The sequence below is a fragment of the Syngnathus leptorhynchus genome, unplaced genomic scaffold, assembly GCF_054491065.1.
Source record: "Syngnathus leptorhynchus isolate UIUO unplaced genomic scaffold, UIUO_Slep HiC_scaffold_188, whole genome shotgun sequence".
In the NCBI taxonomy this organism is placed as follows: Eukaryota; Metazoa; Chordata; class Actinopteri; order Syngnathiformes; family Syngnathidae; genus Syngnathus; species Syngnathus leptorhynchus.
This window is the reverse complement of record NW_028232155.1, coordinates 75,167-95,000: the sequence shown is the minus strand read 5'-3', so window position 1 is coordinate 95,000 and position 19,834 is coordinate 75,167.

The window sequence follows — 19,834 nt, the reverse complement described above, 5'->3', positions numbered from 1 at the left end:
TACCTAAAATTTTCCTATGCGGCGGGCTGGGGACTATAACCTTCTTCTTCCCGCCCCACCACCATCAACGTCGGCCACCACCACCAGACCGCCTCCCCCAGACTTCCAGAAGCGAAGCCGGTCCCCAAGCACCAACCCCGACCGCCACCGAGGCACCCGCCGAAGGCGGGTGCCGAGTTCACCGGCCCCAAGCGACAACCGGTCACCGAGGCACCCGCCGAAGGCGGGTGCCGAGTTCACCGGCCCCAAGCGACAACCGGTCACCGAGGCACCCGCCGAAGGCGGGTGCCGAGTTCACCGGCCCCAAGCGACAACCGGTCACCGAGGCACCCGCCGAAGGCGGGTGCCGAGTTCACTGGCCCCAAGCGACAACCGGTCACCGAGGCACCCGCCGAAGGCGGGTGCCGAGTTCACTGGCCCCAAGCGACGGCGGTCACCGAGGCACCCGCCGGAGGCGGGTGCCGAGTTCACCGGCCCCGAGCACCAGCGGTCAGCCACGGAGGGTGCTGGATCATCCATACTTCCATAGCTCCAGAGCTCCATAGCCCCGGAGCTCCATAGCCCCGGAGCTCCATAGCCCCGGAGCTCCATAGCTCCATAGCCCCGGAGCTCCATAGCCCCGGAGCTCCATAGCCCCGGAGCTCCATAGCTCCATAGCCCCGGAGCTCCATAGCCCCGGAGCTCCATAGCCCCGGAGCTCCATAGCCCCGGAGCTCCATAGCCCCAGAGCTCCATACTTCCATAGCCCCAGAGCTCCATAGCTCCATACTTCCATAGCTCCAGCCGCGGAGGGTGCTGGCTGGTGGCTCCATAGCTCCATACTTCCATACTTGCAGCCACGGAGTTGGCTAAAATTGCACTAAGTGCGAAAGCCCATTCATTTACAACGGCGTGTCCGCCAGGCGGCGACATTTCCCCGTTACCGGTGGCTGCGCGGCGGGTGAGTGACAGAGCTTATCCGAGCGGCTGGAACTCTGCGCCGGCGTGGTCGAGCGTGAGGCCCCGGCCCTTTGGCTGCCTGGTACCTAAAACACTTCCATTGATCCAGCCACGGAGGGTGCTGGCTGGTGGCTCCATAGCTCCATAGCTCCATAGCACCAGAGCTCCATAGCTCCATAGCACCAGAGCTCCATAGCTCCATAGCACCAGAGCTCCATAGCTCCATAGCACCAGAGCTCCATAGCTCCATAGCACCAGAGCTCCATAGCTCCATAGCACCAGAGCTCCATAGCTCCATAGCACCAGAGCTCCATAGCTCCATAGCACCAGAGCTCCATAGCACCAGAGCTCCATAGCTCCATAGCACCAGAGCTCCATAGCACCAGAGCTCCATAGCTCCAGCCTGGGTGGCTGGTGGCTCCATAGCTCCATACTTCCATACTTGCAGCCACGGAGTTGGCTAAAATTGCACTAAGTGCGAAAGCCCATTCATTTACAACGGCGTGTCCACAAGGCGGCGCCATTTCCCCTTTACCGGTGGCTGCGCGGCGGGTGAGTGACAGAGCTTATCCGAGCGGCTGGAACTCTGCGCCGGCGTGGTCGAGCGTGAGGCCTCGGCCCTTTGGCTGCCTGGTACCTAAACCACTTCCATTGATCCAGCCACGGAGGGTGCTGGCTGGTGGCTCCATAGCTCCATAGCTCCATAGCACCAGAGCTCCATAGCTCCATAGCACCAGAGCTCCATAGCTCCATAGCACCAGAGCTCCATAGCTCCATAGCACCAGAGCTCCATAGCTCCATAGCACCAGAGCTCCATAGCTCCATAGCACCAGAGCTCCATAGCACCAGAGCTCCATAGCTCCATAGCACCAGAGCTCCATAGCACCAGAGCTCCATAGCTCCAGCCTGGGTGGCTGGTGGCTCCATAGCTCCATACTTCCATACTTGCAGCCACGGAGTTGGCTAAAATTGCACTAAGTGCGAAAGCCCATTCATTTACAACGGCGTGTCCACAAGGCGGCGCCATTTCCCCTTTACCGGTGGCTGCGCGGCGGGTGAGTGACAGAGCTTATCCGAGCGGCTGGAACTCTGCGCCGGCGTGGTCGAGCGTGAGGCCTCGGCCCTTTGGCTGCCTGGTACCTAAACCACTTCCATTGATCCAGCCACGGAGGGTGCTGGCTGGTGGCTCCATAGCTCCATAGCTCCATAGCACCAGAGCTCCAGAGCTCCATAGCACCAGAGCTCCATAGCTCCATAGCACCAGAGCTCCATAGCTCCATAGCACCAGAGCTCCATAGCTCCATAGCACCAGAGCTCCATACTTCCAGAGCTCCAGAGCTCCATAGCTCCATAGCACCAGAGCTCCATAGCTCCATAGCACCAGAGCTCCATAGCACCAGAGCTCCATAGCTCCATAGCACCAGAGCTCCATAGCACCAGAGCTCCATAGCTCCAGCCTGGGTGGCTGGTGGCTCCATAGCTCCATACTTCCATACTTGCAGCCACGGAGTTGGCTAAAATTGCACTAAGTGCGAAAGCCCATTCATTTACAACGGCGTGTCCACAAGGCGGCGCCATTTCCCCTTTACCGGTGGCTGCGCGGCGGGTGAGTGACAGAGCTTATCCGAGCGGCTGGAACTCTGCGCCGGCGTGGTCGAGCGTGAGGCCTCGGCCCTTTGGCTGCCTGGTACCTAAACCACTTCCATTGATCCAGCCACGGAGGGTGCTGGCTGGTGGCTCCATAGCTCCATAGCTCCATAGCACCAGAGCTCCAGAGCTCCATAGCACCAGAGCTCCATAGCTCCATAGCACCAGAGCTCCATAGCTCCATAGCACCAGAGCTCCATAGCTCCATAGCACCAGAGCTCCATACTTCCAGAGCTCCAGAGCTCCATAGCTCCATAGCACCAGAGCTCCATAGCTCCATAGCACCAGAGCTCCATAGCACCAGAGCTCCATAGCTCCATAGCACCAGAGCTCCATAGCACCAGAGCTCCATAGCTCCAGCCTGGGTGGCTGGTGGCTCCATAGCTCCATACTTCCATACTTGCAGCCACGGAGTTGGCTAAAATTGCACTAAGTGCGAAAGCCCATTCATTTACAACGGCGTGTCCACAAGGCGGCGACATTTCCCCGTTACCGGTGGCTGCGCGGCGGGTGAGTGACAGAGCTTATCCGAGCGGCTGGAACTCTGCGCCGGCGTGGTCGAGCGTGAGGCCTCGGCCCTTTGGCTGCCTGGTACCTAAAACACTTCCATTGATCCAGCCACGGAGGGTGCTGGCTGGTGGCTCCATAGCTCCATAGCTCCATACCTCCAGAGCTCCAGAGCTCCATAGCACCAGAGCTCCATAGCTCCATAGCACCAGAGCTCCATAGCACCAGAGCTCCATAGCTCCATAGCACCAGAGCTCCATAGCTCCATAGCACCAGAGCTCCATAGCTCCATAGCACCAGAGCTCCATAGCTCCATAGCTCCATAGCACCAGAGCTCCATAGCTCCATAGCACCAGAGCTCCATAGCTCCATAGCACCAGAGCTCCATAGCTCCATAGCACCAGAGCTCCATAGCTCCATAGCTCCATAGCTCCATAGCACCAGAGCTCCATAGCTCCATAGCACCAGAGCTCCATAGCTCCATAGCACCAGAGCTCCATAGCTCCATAGCACCAGAGCTCCATAGCTCCATAGCACCAGAGCTCCATAGCTCCATAGCACCAGAGCTCCATAGCTCCATAGCACCAGAGCTCCATAGCTCCATAGCACCAGAGCTCCATAGCTCCATAGCACCAGAGCTCCATAGCTCCATAGCTCCAGCCTGGGTGGCTGGTGGCTCCATAGCTCCATACTTCCATAGCTCCAGTCAGAGAGTTGGCGAAAATTGCACTAAGTGCGAAAGCCCATTCATTTACAACGGCGTGTCCGCCAGGCGGCGACATTTCCCCGTTACCGGTGGCTGCGTGGCGGGTGAGTGACAGAGCTTATCCGAGCGGCTGGAACTCTGCGCCGGCGTGGTCGAGCGTGAGGCCCCGGCCCTTTGGCTGCCTGGTACCTAAAACACTTCCATTGATCCAGCCACGGAGGGTGCTGGCTGGTGGCTCCATAGCTCCATAGCTCCATAGCACCAGAGCTCCATAGCTCCATAGCACCAGAGCTCCATAGCTCCATAGCACCAGAGCTCCATAGCTCCATAGCACCAGAGCTCCATAGCTCCATAGCACCAGAGCTCCATAGCTCCATAGCACCAGAGCTCCATAGCTCCATAGCACCAGAGCTCCATAGCTCCATAGCACCAGAGCTCCATAGCTCCATAGCACCAGAGCTCCATAGCTCCATAGCTCCAGCCTGGGTGGCTGGTGGCTCCATAGCTCCATACTTCCATAGCTCCAGTCAGAGAGTTGGCGAAAATTGCACTAAGTGCGAAAGCCCATTCATTTACAACGGCGTGTCCGCCAGGCGGCGACATTTCCCCGTTACCGGTGGCTGCGTGGCGGGTGAGTGACAGAGCTTATCCGAGCGGCTGGAACTCTGCGCCGGCGTGGTCGAGCGTGAGGCCCCGGCCCTTTGGCTGCCTGGTACCTAAAACACTTCCATTGATCCAGCCACGGAGGGTGCTGGCTGGTGGCTCCATAGCTCCATAGCTCCATAGCACCAGAGCTCCATAGCTCCATAGCACCAGAGCTCCATAGCTCCATAGCACCAGAGCTCCATAGCTCCATAGCACCAGAGCTCCATAGCTCCATAGCACCAGAGCTCCATAGCTCCATAGCACCAGAGCTCCATAGCTCCATAGCACCAGAGCTCCATAGCTCCATAGCACCAGAGCTCCATAGCTCCATAGCACCAGAGCTCCATAGCTCCATAGCACCAGAGCTCCATAGCTCCATAGCTCCAGCCTGGGTGGCTGGTGGCTCCATAGCTCCATACTTCCATAGCTCCAGTCAGAGAGTGTGCTAAAATTGCACTAAGTGCGAAAGCCCATTCATTTACAACGGCGTGTCCACAAGGCGGCGACATTTCCCCGTTACCGGTGGCTGCGCGGCGGGTGAGTGACAGAGCTTATCCGAGCGGCTGGAACTCTGCGCCGGCGTGGTCGAGCGTGAGGCCTCGGCCCTTTGGCTGCCTGGTACCTAAAACACTTCCATTGATCCAGCCACGGAGGGTGCTGGCTGGTGGCTCCATAGCTCCATAGCTCCATAGCACCAGAGCTCCATAGCTCCATAGCACCAGAGCTCCATAGCTCCATAGCACCAGAGCTCCATAGCTCCATAGCACCAGAGCTCCATAGCTCCATAGCACCAGAGCTCCATAGCTCCATAGCACCAGAGCTCCATAGCTCCATAGCACCAGAGCTCCATAGCTCCATAGCACCAGAACTCCATAGCACCAGAGCTCCATAGCTCCATAGCACCAGAGCTCCATAGCTCCATAGCACCAGAGCTCCATAGCTCCATAGCACCAGAGCTCCATAGCTCCATAGCACCAGAGCTCCATAGCTCCATAGCTCCATACTTCCATAGCACCAGAGCTCCATACCTCCAGAGCTCCATAGCTCCAGCCTGGGTGGCTGGTGGCTCCATAGCTCCATACTTCCATAGCTCCAGTCAGAGAGTTGGCGAAAATTGCACTAAGTGCGAAAGCCCATTCATTTACAACGGCGTGTCCACAAGGCGGCGACATTTCCCCGTTACCGGTGGCTGCGCGGCGGGTGAGTGACAGAGCTTATCCGAGCGGCTGGAACTCTGCGCCGGCGTGGTCGAGCGTGAGGCCCCGGCCCTTTGGCTGCCTGGTACCTAAAACACTTCCATTGATCCAGCCACGGAGGGTGCTGGCTGGTGGCTCCATAGCACCAGAGCTCCATAGCTCCATAGCACCAGAGCTCCATAGCACCAGAGCTCCATAGCTCCATAGCACCAGAGCTCCATAGCTCCATAGCACCAGAGCTCCATAGCACCAGAGCTCCATAGCTCCATAGCACCAGAGCTCCATAGCTCCATAGCACCAGAGCTCCATAGCTCCATAGCTCCATAGCACCAGAGCTCCATAGCTCCATAGCACCAGAGCTCCATAGCTCCATAGCACCAGAGCTCCATAGCTCCATAGCACCAGAGCTCCATAGCTCCATAGCTCCATAGCTCCATAGCACCAGAGCTCCATAGCTCCATAGCACCAGAGCTCCATAGCTCCATAGCACCAGAGCTCCATAGCTCCATAGCACCAGAGCTCCATAGCTCCATAGCACCAGAGCTCCATAGCTCCAGGGCTCCATAGCTCCATAGCTCCAGGGCTCCATAGCTCCAGGGCTCCAGGGCTCCATAGCTCCATAGCTCCATAGCTCCATAGCTCCATACTTCCATAGCACCAGAGCTCCATACCTCCAGAGCTCCATAGCTCCATAGCTCCAGCCTGGGTGGCTGGTGGCTCCATAGCTCCATACTTCCATAGCTCCAGTCAGAGAGTTGGCGAAAATTGCACTAAGTGCGAAAGCCCATTCATTTACAAGGGCGTGTCCGCCAGGCGGCGACATTTCCCCGTTACCGGTGGCTGCGCGGCGGGTGAGTGACAGAGCTTATCCGAGCGGCTGGAACTCTGCGCCGGCGTGGTCGAGCGTGAGGCCTCGGCCCTTTGGCTGCCTGGTACCTAAAACACTTCCATTGATCCAGCCACGGAGGGTGCTGGCTGGTGGCTCCATACCTCCATAGCTCCATAGCACCAGAGCTCCATAGCTCCATAGCACCAGAGCTCCATGGCTTCAGAGCTCCATAGCACCATAGCTCCATACCTCCAGAGCTCCAGGGCTCCATAGCTCCATACCTCCAGAGCTCCATACCTCCAGAGCTCCATACCTCCAGAGCTCCATAGCTCCAGAGCTCCATAGCACCAGAGCTCCATAGCTCCATAGCACCAGAGCTCCATAGCACCAGAGCTCCATAGCACCAGAGCTCCATAGCTCCATAGCACCAGAGCTCCATAGCTCCATAGCACCAGAGCTCCATAGCTCCATAGCACCAGAGCTCCAGAGCTCCATAGCACCAGAGCTCCATAGCTCCATAGCACCAGAGCTCCATAGCTCCAGAGCTCCATAGCTCCAGCCTGGGTGGCTGGTGGCTCCATACTTCCATAGCTCTAAGTCAGAGAGTTGGCGAAAATTGCACTAAGTGCGAAAGCCCATTCATTTACAACGGCGTGTCCACAAGGCGGCGACATTTCCCCGTTACCGGTGGCTGCGCGGCGGGAGAGTGACAGAGCTCATCCGAGCGGCTGGAACTCTGCGCCGGCGTGGTCGAGCGTGAGGCCTCGGCACTTTGGCCGCCTGGTACCTAAACACTTCCATTGATCCAGCCACGGAGGGTGCTGGCTGGTGGCTCCATACCTCCATAGCTCCATACCTCCAGAGCTCCAGAGCTCCATAGCACCAGAGCTCCATAGCTCCATAGCACCAGAGCTCCATAGCACCAGAGCTCCATAGCTCCATAGCACCAGAGCTCCATAGCTCCATAGCACCAGAGCTCCATAGCTCCATAGCACCAGAGCTCCATAGCACCAGAGCTCCATAGCTCCATAGCACCAGAGCTCCATAGCTCCATAGCACCAGCTCCATAGCTCCATAGCACCAGAGCTCCATAGCTCCATAGCACCAGAGCTCCATAGCTCCATAGCACCAGAGCTCCATAGCTCCATAGCACCAGAGCTCCATAGCTCCATAGCACCAGAGCTCCATAGCTCCATAGCTCCAGGGCTCCATAGCTCCAGGGCTCCAGGGCTCCATAGCTCCAGGGCTCCATAGCTCCAGGGCTCCAGGGCTCCATAGCTCCAGGGCTCCATAGCTCCAGGGCTCCAGGGCTCCATAGCTCCATACCTCCAGAGCTCCATAGCTCCATACTTCCAGAGCTCCATAGCTCCATAGCACCAGAGCTCCAGAGCTCCATAGCTCCATAGCACCAGAGCTCCATAGCACCAGAGCTCCATAGCTCCAGCCTGGGTGGCTGGTGGCTCCATAGCTCCATACTTCCATAGCTCCAGTCAGAGAGTTGGCGAAAATTGCACTAAGTGCGAAAGCCCATTCATTTACAAGGGCGTGTCCACAAGGCGGCGACATTTCCCCGTTACCGGTGGCTGCGCGGCAGGAGAGTGACAGAGCTTATCCGAGCGGCTGGAACTCTGCGCCGGCGTGGTCGAACGGCTGGCCTCGGTAGTTGAGGTACCAGGGGTGGGCCGGGGAGCTCCAGGCGGGTCTTGTGAGAGAGTGAAGCCGAGCGGCTGGAACTCTGGGCCGGCCTGGTCGAGCGGCTGGCCTCGGTAGTTGAGGTACCAGGGGCGGGCTGGGGAGCTCCAGGCGGGGCTTGTGAGAGAGTGAAGCCGAGCGGCTGGAACTCTGGGCCGGCGTGGTTGAGCCACGGAGGGTGCTGGCTGGTGGCTCCATAGCTCCATAGCTCCATAGCTCCATAGCTCCATACTTCCATAGCTCCATACTTCCATAGCTCCAGACTTCCATAGCTCCATAGCTCCATAGCTCCATAGCTCCATAGCTCCATAGCACCAGAGCTCCAGAGCTCCATAGCACCAGAGCTCCAGAGCTCCATAGCTCCATAGCTCCATAGCCCCAGAGCTCCATAGCTCCATAGCTCCATAGCTCCAGAGCTCCATACTTCCATAGCTCCAGAGCTCCAGCCTGTCTGGTGGCTCCATAGCTCCATAGCTCCATACTTGCAGCCACGGAGCTGGCGAAAATTGCACTAAGTGCGAAAGCCCATTCATTTACAACGGCGTGTCCACAAGGCGGCGACATTTCCCCGTTACCGGTGGCTGCTTAGCGGGAGAGTGACAGAGCTTATCCGAGCGGCTGGAACTCTGGGCCGGCCTGGTCGAGCGGCTGGCCTCGGTAGTTGAGGTACCAGGGGCGGGCTGGGGAGCTCCAGGCGGGGCTTGTGAGAGAGTGTAGCCGAGCGGCTGGAACTCTGGGCCGGCGTGGTTGAGCAGCATGCCCGCGGAGGTGGCTCTTCCATAGGCACGGAGGGTGCTGGAGCTCCACACTTCCTTAGGCACGGAGGGTGCTGGAGCTCCACACTTCCATAGGCAGGGAGGGTGCTGGAGCTCCACACTTCCATAGGCAGGGAGGGTGCTGGAGCTCCACACTTCCATAGGCAGGGAGGGTGCTGGAGCTCCACACTTCCATAGGCAGGGAGGGTGCTGGAGCTCCACACTTCCATAGGCAGGGAGGGTGCTGGAGCTCCACACTTCCATAGGCAGGGAGGGTGCTGGAGCTCCACACTTCCATAGGCAGGGAGGGTGCTGGAGCTCCACACTTCCATAGGCAGGGAGGGTGCTGGAGCTCCACACTTCCATAGGCACGGTGCTGGAGCTCCACACTTCCATAGGCAGGGAGGGTGCTGGAGCTCCACACTTCCATAGGCACGGTGCTGGAGCTCCACACTTCCCTAGGCAGGGAGGGTGCTGGAGCTCCACACTTCCATAGGCAGGGAGGGTGCTGGAGCTCCACACTTCCATAGGCAGGGAGGGTGCTGGAGCTCCACACTTCCATAGGCAGGGAGGGTGCTGGAGCTCCACACTTCCATAGGCAGGGAGGGTGCTGGAGCTCCACACTTCCATAGGCAGGGAGGGTGCTGGAGCTCCACACTTCCATAGGCAGGGAGGGTGCTGGAGCTCCACACTTCCATAGGCAGGGAGGGTGCTGGAGCTCCACACTTCCATAGGCACGGTGCTGGAGCTCCACACTTCCATAGGCAGGGAGGGTGCTGGAGCTCCACACTTCCATAGGCAGGGAGGGTGCTGGAGCTCCACACTTCCATAGGCAGGGAGGGTGCTGGAGCTCCACACTTCCATAGGCAGGGAGGGTGCTGGAGCTCCACACTTCCATAGGCAGGGAGGGTGCTGGAGCTCCACACTTCCATAGGCAGGGAGGGTGCTGGAGCTCCACACTTCCATAGGCAGGGAGGGTGCTGGAGCTCCACACTTCCATAGGCAGGGAGGGTGCTGGAGCTCCACACTTCCATAGGCAGGGAGGGTGCTGGAGCTCCACACTTCCATAGGCAGGGAGGGTGCTGGAGCTCCACACTTCCATAGGCAGGGAGGGTGCTGGAGCTCCACACTTCCATAGGCAGGGAGGGTGCTGGAGCCCCACACTTCCATAGGCAGGGAGGGTGCTGGAGCTCCACACTTCCATAGGCAGGGAGGGTGCTGGAGCTCCACACTTCCATAGGCAGGGAGGGTGCTGGAGCTCCACACTTCCATAGGCAGGGAGGGTGCTGGAGCTCCACACTTCCATAGGCAGGGAGGGTGCTGGAGCTCCACACTTCCATAGGCAGGGAGGGTGCTGGAGCTCCACACTTCCATAGGCAGGGAGGGTGCTGGAGCTCCACACTTCCATAGGCAGGGAGGGTGCTGGAGCTCCACACTTCCATAGGCAGGGAGGGTGCTGGAGCTCCACACTTCCATAGGCAGGGAGGGTGCTGGAGCTCCACACTTCCATAGGCAGGGAGGGTGCTGGAGCTCCACACTTCCATAGGCAGGGAGGGTGCTGGAGCTCCACACTTCCATAGGCAGGGAGGGTGCTGGAGCTCCACACTTCCATAGGCAGGGAGGGTGCTGGAGCTCCACACTTCCATAGGCAGGGAGGGTGCTGGAGCTCCACACTTCCATAGGCAGGGAGGGTGCTGGAGCTCCACACTTCCATAGGCAGGGAGGGTGCTGGAGCTCCACACTTCCATAGGCAGGGAGGGTGCTGGAGCTCCACACTTCCATAGGCAGGGAGGGTGCTGGAGCTCCACACTTCCATAGGCAGGGAGGGTGCTGGAGCTCCACACTTCCATAGGCAGGGAGGGTGCTGGAGCTCCACACTTCCATAGGCAGGGAGGGTGCTGGAGCTCCACACTTCCATAGGCAGGGAGGGTGCTGGAGCTCCACACTTCCATAGGCAGGGAGGGTGCTGGAGCTCCACACTTCCCTAGGCAGGGAGGGTGCTGGAGCTCCACACTTCCATAGGCAGGGAGGGTGCTGGAGCTCCACACTTCCATAGGCAGGGAGGGTGCTGGAGCTCCACACTTCCCTAGGCAGGGAGGGTGCTGGAGCTCCACACTTCCATAGGCAGGGAGGGTGCTGGAGCTCCACACTTCCATAGGCAGGGAGGGTGCTGGAGCTCCACACTTCCATAGGCAGGGAGGGTGCTGGAGCTCCACACTTCCATAGGCAGGGAGGGTGCTGGAGCTCCACACTTCCATAGGCAGGGAGGGTGCTGGAGCTCCACACTTCCATAGGCAGGGAGGGTGCTGGAGCTCCACACTTCCATAGGCACGGTGCTGGAGCTCCACACTTCCATAGGCAGGGAGGGTGCTGGAGCTCCACACTTCCATAGGCACGGTGCTGGAGCTCCACACTTCCCTAGGCAGGGAGGGTGCTGGAGCTCCACACTTCCATAGGCAGGGAGGGTGCTGGAGCTCCACACTTCCATAGGCAGGGAGGGTGCTGGAGCTCCACACTTCCATAGGCAGGGAGGGTGCTGGAGCTCCACACTTCCATAGGCAGGGAGGGTGCTGGAGCTCCACACTTCCATAGGCAGGGAGGGTGCTGGAGCTCCACACTTCCATAGGCAGGGAGGGTGCTGGAGCTCCACACTTCCATAGGCAGGGAGGGTGCTGGAGCTCCACACTTCCATAGGCAGGGAGGGTGCTGGAGCTCCACACTTCCATAGGCAGGGAGGGTGCTGGCACATCCACACTTCCAGCCACGGAGCATGCTGGCACTTCCACCTTGCTTGCTAAGTCGGCGTGATCTTGCCCAAAAAGTCCCTCCTCACCTCCAGCTGGAAGTGGAAAAAAATCCTCCACCTGCTTGGCCGAGGTTCTGGAAGCCAGCAGCTCGCAGAATGTTGCCAAAGTTTCACTGGAAGGAAAAGAAAAGAGAAGACCGAGTGCGCATTTCACCTACCGCCGAATGTCCACAAGAGGGAAGTGTCACTCCGTCGCAGAATCTGCGCCGACGCACTCGGCACCCTTCGAATTTATGGTGCCGGTGCGGGTGTTCTGGGTGCAAAAAGGCCGCCCAAGTGGTAGAAAAAAATCAGACTTCGTCTCTTAGGTCGAAATTAATGCCAAGTTTTGAAATGCGCTGGCAGGGGTGGACCAGGGCCCGTTACAAGTGCTTAGCCGAGGTCCTGGAAGCCTAACCCGGCGTGATCTTGTGCAAAAAGCCGCTGCTGAGCTCCAGCTGGAAGTGGAAAAAGAACCGGGCTGGATAAACAAAAGAACCGGGCGACCCGTTAGAAGTGCTTAGCCGAGTTCCTGGAAGCCTAACCCGGCGTGATCTTGTGCAAAAAGCCGCTGCTGAGCTCCAGCTGGAAGTGTAAAAAGAACCGGGCTGGTTCAAAAAAAGAACCGGGCGGCCCGGTAAAATTGCTTAGCCGGGGCTCTGGAAGCCTAACCCGGCGTGATCTTGTGCAAAAAGCCGCTCCCGAGCTCCAGCTGGAAGTGTAAAAAGAACCAGGCTGGATAAAAAAAGAACCGGGCTGGATCAAAAAAGAACCGGGCGACCCGTTAAAATTGCTTAGCCGAGGTCCTGGAAGCCTAACCCGGCGTGATCTTGTGCAAAAAGCCGCTCCCAAGCTCCAGCTGGAAGTGTAAAAAGAACCGGGCTGGATAAAAAAAAGAACCGGGCTGGATCAAAAAAGAACCGGGCGACCCGTTAAAATTGCTTACCCGAGGTCCTGGAAGCCTAACACGGCGTGATCTTGTGCAAAAAGCCGCTCCCGAGCTCCAGCTGGAAGTGTAAAAAGAACCGGGCTGGATAAAAAAAGAACCGGGCTGGATCAAAAAAGAACCGGGCGACCCGTTAAAATTGCTTAGCCGAGGTCCTGGAAGCCTAACACGGCGTGTTCTTGTGCAAAAAGCCGCTCCCGAGCTCCAGCTGGAAGTGTAAAAAGAACCAGGCTGGATAAAAAAAAGAACCGGGCTGGATCAAAAAAGAACCGGGCGACCCGTTAAAATTGCTGAGCCGAGGTCCTGGAAGCCTAACACGGCGTGATCTTGTGCAAAAAGCCGCTCCCGAGCTCCAGCTGGAAGTGTAAAAAGAACCGGGCTGGATAAAAAAAAGAACCGGGCTGGATCAAAAAAAGAACCGGGCGACCCGTTAAAATTGCTTAGCCGAGGTCCTGGAAGCCTAACACGGCGTGATCTTGTGCAAAAAGCCGCTGCCGAGCTCCAGCTGGAAGTGTAAAAAGAACCGGGCTGGATAAAAAAAGAACCGGGCTGGATCAAAAAAGAACCGGGGGACCCGTTAAAATTGCTTAGCCGAGGTCCTGGAAGCCTAACCCGGCGTGATCTTGTGCAAAAAGCCGCTCCCGAGCTCCAGCTGGAAGTGTAAAAAGAACCGGGCTGGATAAAAAAAGAACCGGGCTGGATCAAAAAAGAACCGGGCGACCCGTTAAAATTGCTTAGCCGAGGTCCTGGAAGCCTAACCCGGCGTGATCTTGTGCAAAAAGCCGCTCCCGAGCTCCAGCTGGAAGTGTAAAAAGAACCAGGCTGGATAAAAAAAAGAACCGGGCTGGATCAAAAAAGAACCGGGCGACCCGTTAAAATTGCTTACCCGAGGTCCTGGAAGCCTAACACGGCGTGATCTTGTGCAAAAAGCCGCTCCCGAGCTCCAGCTGGAAGTGTAAAAAGAACCGGGCTGGATAAAAAAAGAACCGGGCTGGATCAAAAAAGAACCGGGGGACCCGTTAAAATTGCTTAGCCGAGGTCCTGGAAGCCTAACCCGGCGTGATCTTGTGCAAAAAGCCGCTCCCGAGCTCCAGCTGGAAGTGTAAAAAGAACCGGGCTGGATAAAAAAAAGAACCGGGCTGGATCAAAAAAGAACCGGGCGACCCGTTAAAATTGCTTAGCCGAGGTCCTGGAAGCCTAACACGGCGTGATCTTGTGCAAATAGCCGCTCCCGAGCTCCAGCTGGAAGTGTAAAAAGAACCGGGCTGGATAAAAAAAAGAACCGGGCTGGATCAAAAAAGAACCGGGCGACCCGTTAAAATTGCTTAGCCGAGGTCCTGGAAGCCTAACACGGCGTGTTCTTGTGCAAAAAGCCGCTCCCGAGCTTCAGCTGGAAGTGTAAAAAGAACCGGGCTGGATAAAAAAAGAACCGGGCTGGATAAAAAAAAGAACCGGGCGACCCGTTAAAATTGCTTAGCCGAGGTCCTGGAAGCCTAACACGGCGTGATCTTGTGCAAAAAGCCGCTCCCGAGCTCCAGCTGGAAGTGTAAAAAGAACCGGGCTGGATAAAAAAAAGAACCGGGCTGGATCAAAAAAGAACCGGGCGACCCGTTAAAATTGCTTAGCCGAGGTCCTGGAAGCCTAACACGGCGTGATCTTGTGCAAAAAGCCGCTCCCGAGCTCCAGCTGGAAGTGTAAAAAGAACCAGGCTGGATAAAAAAAAGAACCGGGCTGGATCAAAAAAGAACCGGGCGACCCGTTAAAATTGCTTAGCCGAGGTCCTGGAAGCCTAACACGGCGTGATCTTGTGCAAAAAGCCGCTCCCGAGCTCCAGCTGGAAGTGTAAAAAGAACCAGGCTGGATAAAAAAAGAACCGGGCTGGATCAAAAAAGAACCGGGCGACCCGTTAAAATTGCTTAGCCGAGGTCCTGGAAGCCTAACACGGCGTGATCTTGTGCAAATAGCCGCTCCCGAGCTCCAGCTGGAAGTGTAAAAAGAACCGGGCTGGATAAAAAAAAGAACCGGGCTGGATCAAAAAAGAACCGGGCGACCCGTTAAAATTGCTTAGCCGAGGTCCTGGAAGCCTAACCCGGCGTGATCTTGTGCAAAAAGCCGCTCCCGAGCTCCAGCTGGAAGTGTAAAAAGAACCGGGCTGGATAAAAAAAAGAACCGGGCTGGATCAAAAAAGAACCGGGCGACCCGTTAAAATTGCTTAGCCGAGGTCCTGGAAGCCTAACACGGCGTGTTCTTGTGCAAAAAGCCGCTCCCGAGCTTCAGCTGGAAGTGTAAAAAGAACCGGGCTGGATAAAAAAAAGAACCGGGCTGGATAAAAAAAAGAACCGGGCGACCCGTTAAAATTGCTTAGCCGAGGTCCTGGAAGCCTAACACGGCGTGATCTTGTGCAAAAAGCCGCTCCCGAGCTCCAGCTGGAAGTGTAAAAAGAACCGGGCTGGATAAAAAAAAGAACCGGGCTGGATCAAAAAAGAACCGGGCGACCCGTTAAAATTGCTTAGCCGAGGTCCTGGAAGCCTAACACGGCGTGATCTTGTGCAAAAAGCCGCTCCCGAGCTCCAGCTGGAAGTGTAAAAAGAACCAGGCTGGATAAAAAAAAGAACCGGGCTGGATCAAAAAAGAACCGGGCGACCCGTTAAAATTGCTTAGCCGAGGTCCTGGAAGCCTAACACGGCGTGATCTTGTGCAAAAAGCCGCTCCCGAGCTCCAGCTGGAAGTGTAAAAAGAACCAGGCTGGATAAAAAAAGAACCGGGCTGGATCAAAAAAGAACCGGGCGACCCGTTAAAATTGCTTAGCCGAGGTCCTGGAAGCCTAACCCGGCGTGATCTTGCCCGAAATTCGGCCTCTATACTTCCATTTTAGGTACCAGGCGCTCATAGTGTGTTGGTCCCACTAGTCAGTGTACTGGTCCCACTCGCTAGTGTACTGGTCCCCCTAGTCAGTGTACTCATCCAGTTACCCCCCGTTTTCCAAAACACCATCGGCACGTATAAGGGGGGGACTCCTGAGAGAGATGAGGTATATGGCAGCGCAACACCAATCCGCTCCGCGCTGGTTCCCATGTCGGCTACGGATGAATAAAACCAGCCTGTCCCCCCTGGAGCTCACGAGACACGGAATTTTTTCTAAGTGCCAACGGCTCTTCCGAGCAAACGTGTCCGCTCCGGCTGGTTCCCCCGTCGGCCTCGAATGACGAAAAATGCCGGTCTCCGCCCGGAGCTCATGACAAACGAAAAATTTTCTAAGTGCCAACGGCACTAGCGAGCGAATGTGTCCGCTCGGCGCTGGTTCCCGGGTCGAACCCGGAAGACGAAAAACGCCGGTCCTCGCCCGGAGCTCATGACAAACGAAAAATTTTCTAAGTGCCAACGGCACTAGCGAGCGAATGTGTCCGCTCGGCGCTGGTTCCCGGGTCGAACCCGGAAGACGAAAAACGCCGCTCTCCGCCCGGAGCTCATGACAAACGAAAAATTTTCTAAGTGCCAACGGCACTAGCGAGCGAATGTGTCCGCTCGGCGCTGGTTCCCGGGTCGAACCCGGAAGACGAAAAACGCCGGTCCTCGCCCGGAGCTCATGACAAACGAAAAATTTTCTAAGTGCCAACGGCACTAGCGAGCGAATGTGTCCGCTCGGCGCTGGTTCCCGGGTCGAACCCGGAAGACGAAAAACGCCGCTCTCCGCCCGGAGCTCATGACAAACGAAAAATTTTCTAAGTGCCAACGGCACTAGCGAGCGAATGTGTCCGCTCGGCGCTGGTTCCCGGGTCGAACCCGGAAGACGAAAAACGCCGGTCCTCGCCCGGAGCTCATGACAAACGAAAAATTTTCTAAGTGCCAACGGCACTAGCGAGCGAATGTGTCCGCTCGGCGCTGGTTCCCGGGTCGAACCCGGAAGACGAAAAACGCCGGTCTCCGCCCGGAGCTCATGACAAACGAAAAATTTTCTAAGTGCCAACGGCACTAGCGAGCGAATGTGTCCGCTCGGCGCTGGTTCCCGGGTCGAACCCGGAAGACGAAAAACGCCGGTCCTCGCCCGGAGCTCATGACAAACGAAAAATTTTCTAAGTGCCAACGGCACTAGCGAGCGAATGTGTCCGCTCGGCGCTGGTTCCCGGGTCGAACCCGGAAGACGAAAAACGCCGGTCTCCGCCCGGAGCTCATGACAAACGAAAAATTTTCTAAGTGCCAACGGCACTAGCGAGCGAATGTGTCCGCTCGGCGCTGGTTCCCGGGTCGGACCCGGAAGACGAAAAACGCCGGTCTCCGCCCGGAGCTCATGACAAACGAAAAATTTTCTAAGTGCCAACGGCACTAGCGAGCGAATGTGTCCGCTCGGCGCTGGTTCCCGGGTCGAACCCGGAAGACGAAAAACGCCGGTCTCCGCCCGGAGCTCATGACAAACGAAAAATTTTCTAAGTGCCAACGGCACTAGCGAGCGAATGTGTCCGCTCGGCGCTGGTTCCCGGGTCGAACCCGGAAGACGAAAAACGCCGGTCTCCGCCCGGAGCTCATGACAAACGAAAAATTTTCTAAGTGCCAACGGCACTAGCGAGCGAATGTGTCCGCTCGGCGCTGGTTCCCGGGTCGGACCCGGAAGACGAAAAACGCCGGTCCTCGCCTGGAGGTCCCAGCAAAATCGGCGAAAAAACGACTAAGTGTCAACTTTCGAAAAAACGGCTAAGTGTCGACTTTCGAAAAAACGGCTAAGTGTCAACTTTCGAAAAAACGGCTAAGTGTCAACTTTCGAAAAAACGACTAAGTGCCCACGGCTCTGCGGGGCTTGTGAGTCCGCCCCGCGCCGGTTCGGCGGTCGGCCTCAAAAAGCAAAAAATCAGCCTCTCTCCCTGGAGCTCACCAAAAATTTGTCGAAATTTTTCTAAGTTCTCCTCGAGGTACCAGGGGGTGAGGTACCCGGGCTAAGGTGCAGTACCTTTTTTGGTCTTCAGGTGCGCCAGAGTACAATGAAATGGTCCCAGTAGTCAGTGTACTCATCGACTTTCCCCCCGTTTTCCAAAGCACCTCGTTTACGAGTATGGAGGAGATGGTGCTGGTCTCCCCACGGCGTCGGACACGCCGTCCTCGACAGCACAAGGTCGGATAGAAGACCTGGAAAGCGCCGTGGCACGCGCTGGAGGTGGGCACTTTGGCGAAAAAACGACTAAGTGTCAACTTTCGAAAAAACGACTAAGTGTCAACTTTCGAAAAAACGGCTAAGTGTCAACTTTCGAAAAAACGACTAAGTGTCACCTCTCTGAAAAAATGGCAAAGTGTCGCCTCTCTGAAAATTTTCTAAGTGCCCACGGCTCTGCGGGCTCGTGCATCCGAGCCGCGCCGGTTCTGCAACCGGCCTAGAATGACGAAAAATAACGGTCTCCTCCTGGAGCTCACAGCCAATTGTGGCGAAAAAGTGGCAAAGTGCCCACGGCTCTGCGGGCTCGTGCATCCGACCCGCGCCGGTTCTGCAGCCGGCCTAGAATGACGAAAAATAACGGTCTCCTCCTGGAGCTCACAGCCAACTTGGCAAAAAGTTTCTAAGTGCCCACGGCCCTGCCGAGCTTTGGCGTCCGCCCAGCGCCGGTTCCGCAGTCGGCCTCGAATGACGAAAAATAACGGTCTCCTCCTGGAGCTCACAGCCAACTTGGCAAAAAGTTTCTAAGTGCCCACGGCCCTGCCGAGCTTTGGCGTCCGCCCAGCGCCGGTTCCGCAGTCGGCCTCGAATGACGAAAAATAACGGTCTCCTCCTGGAGCTCACAGCCAACTTGGCAAAAAGTTTCTAAGTGCCCACGGCCCTGCCGAGCTTTGGCGTCCGCCCAGCGCCGGTTCCGCAGTCGGCCTCGAATGACGAAAAATAACGGTCTCCTCCTGGAGCTCACAGCCAACTTGGCAAAAAGTTTCTAAGTGCCCACGGCCCTGCCGAGCTTTGGCGTCCGCCCAGCGCCGGTTCCGCAGTCGGCCTCGAATGACGAAAAATAACGGTCTCCTCCTGGAGCTCACAGCCAACTTGGCAAAAAGTTTCTAAGTGCCCACGGCCCTGCCGAGCTTTGGCGTCCGCCCAGCGCCGGTTCCGCAGTCGGCCTCGAATGACGAAAAATAACGGTCTCCTCCTGGAGCTCACAGCCAACTTGGCAAAAAGTTTCTAAGTGCCCACGGCCCTGCCGAGCTTTGGCGTCCGCCCAGCGCCGGTTCCGCAGTCGGCCTCGAATGACGAAAAATAACGGTCTCCTCCTGGAGCTCACAGCCAACTTGGCAAAAAGTTTCTAATTGCCCACGGCCCTGCCGAGCTTTGGCGTCCGCCCAGCGCCGGTTCCGCAGTCGGCCTCGAATGACGAAAAATAACGGTCTCCTCCTGGAGCTCACAGCCAACTTGGCAAAAAGTTTCTAAGTGCCCACGGCCCTGCCGAGCTTTGGCGTCCGCCCAGCGCCGGTTCCGCAGTCGGCCTCGAATGACGAAAAATAACGGTCTCCTCCTGGAGCTCACAGCCAACTTGGCAAAAAGTTTCTAAGTGCCCACGGCCCTGCCGAGCTTTGGCGTCCGCCCAGCGCCGGTTCCGCAGTCGGCCTCGAATGACGAAAAATAACGGTCTCCTCCTGGAGCTCACAGCCAACTTGGCAAAAAGTTTCTAAGTGCCCACGGCCCTGCCGAGCTTTGGCGTCCGCCCAGCGCCGGTTCCGCAGTCGGCCTCGAATGACGAAAAATAACGGTCTCCTCCTGGAGCTCACAGCCAACTTGGCAAAAAGTTTCTAAGTGTCACATCTCTGAAAAAACGGCTAAGTGTCGACTTTCGAAAAAACGGCAAAGTGTCACATCTCTGAAAAAACGGCTAAGTGTCGACTTTCGAAAAAACGGCTAAGTGTCAACTTTCGAAAAAACGGCTAAGTGTCGCCTCTCTGAAAAAACGGCAAAGTGTCAACTTTCGAAAAAACGACAGAGTGTCGCCTCTCTGAAAAAACGACTAAGTGTCGACTCTGAGAAAATGGCAAAGTGCCCACGGCTCTGCGGGCTCGTGCATCCGACCCGCGCCGGTTCCCCAGCCGGCCTGAAATAAGGCAAAACCAGCCTCTCCGCCTGGAGCTCAGAGCCAACTTGGCGAATATTTTCTAAGTGCCCACGGCTCTGCGTGGCTACGGCGTCTGCCCAGCGCCGGTTCCTGGGTCGAACCCCGAGGACGAGGAAT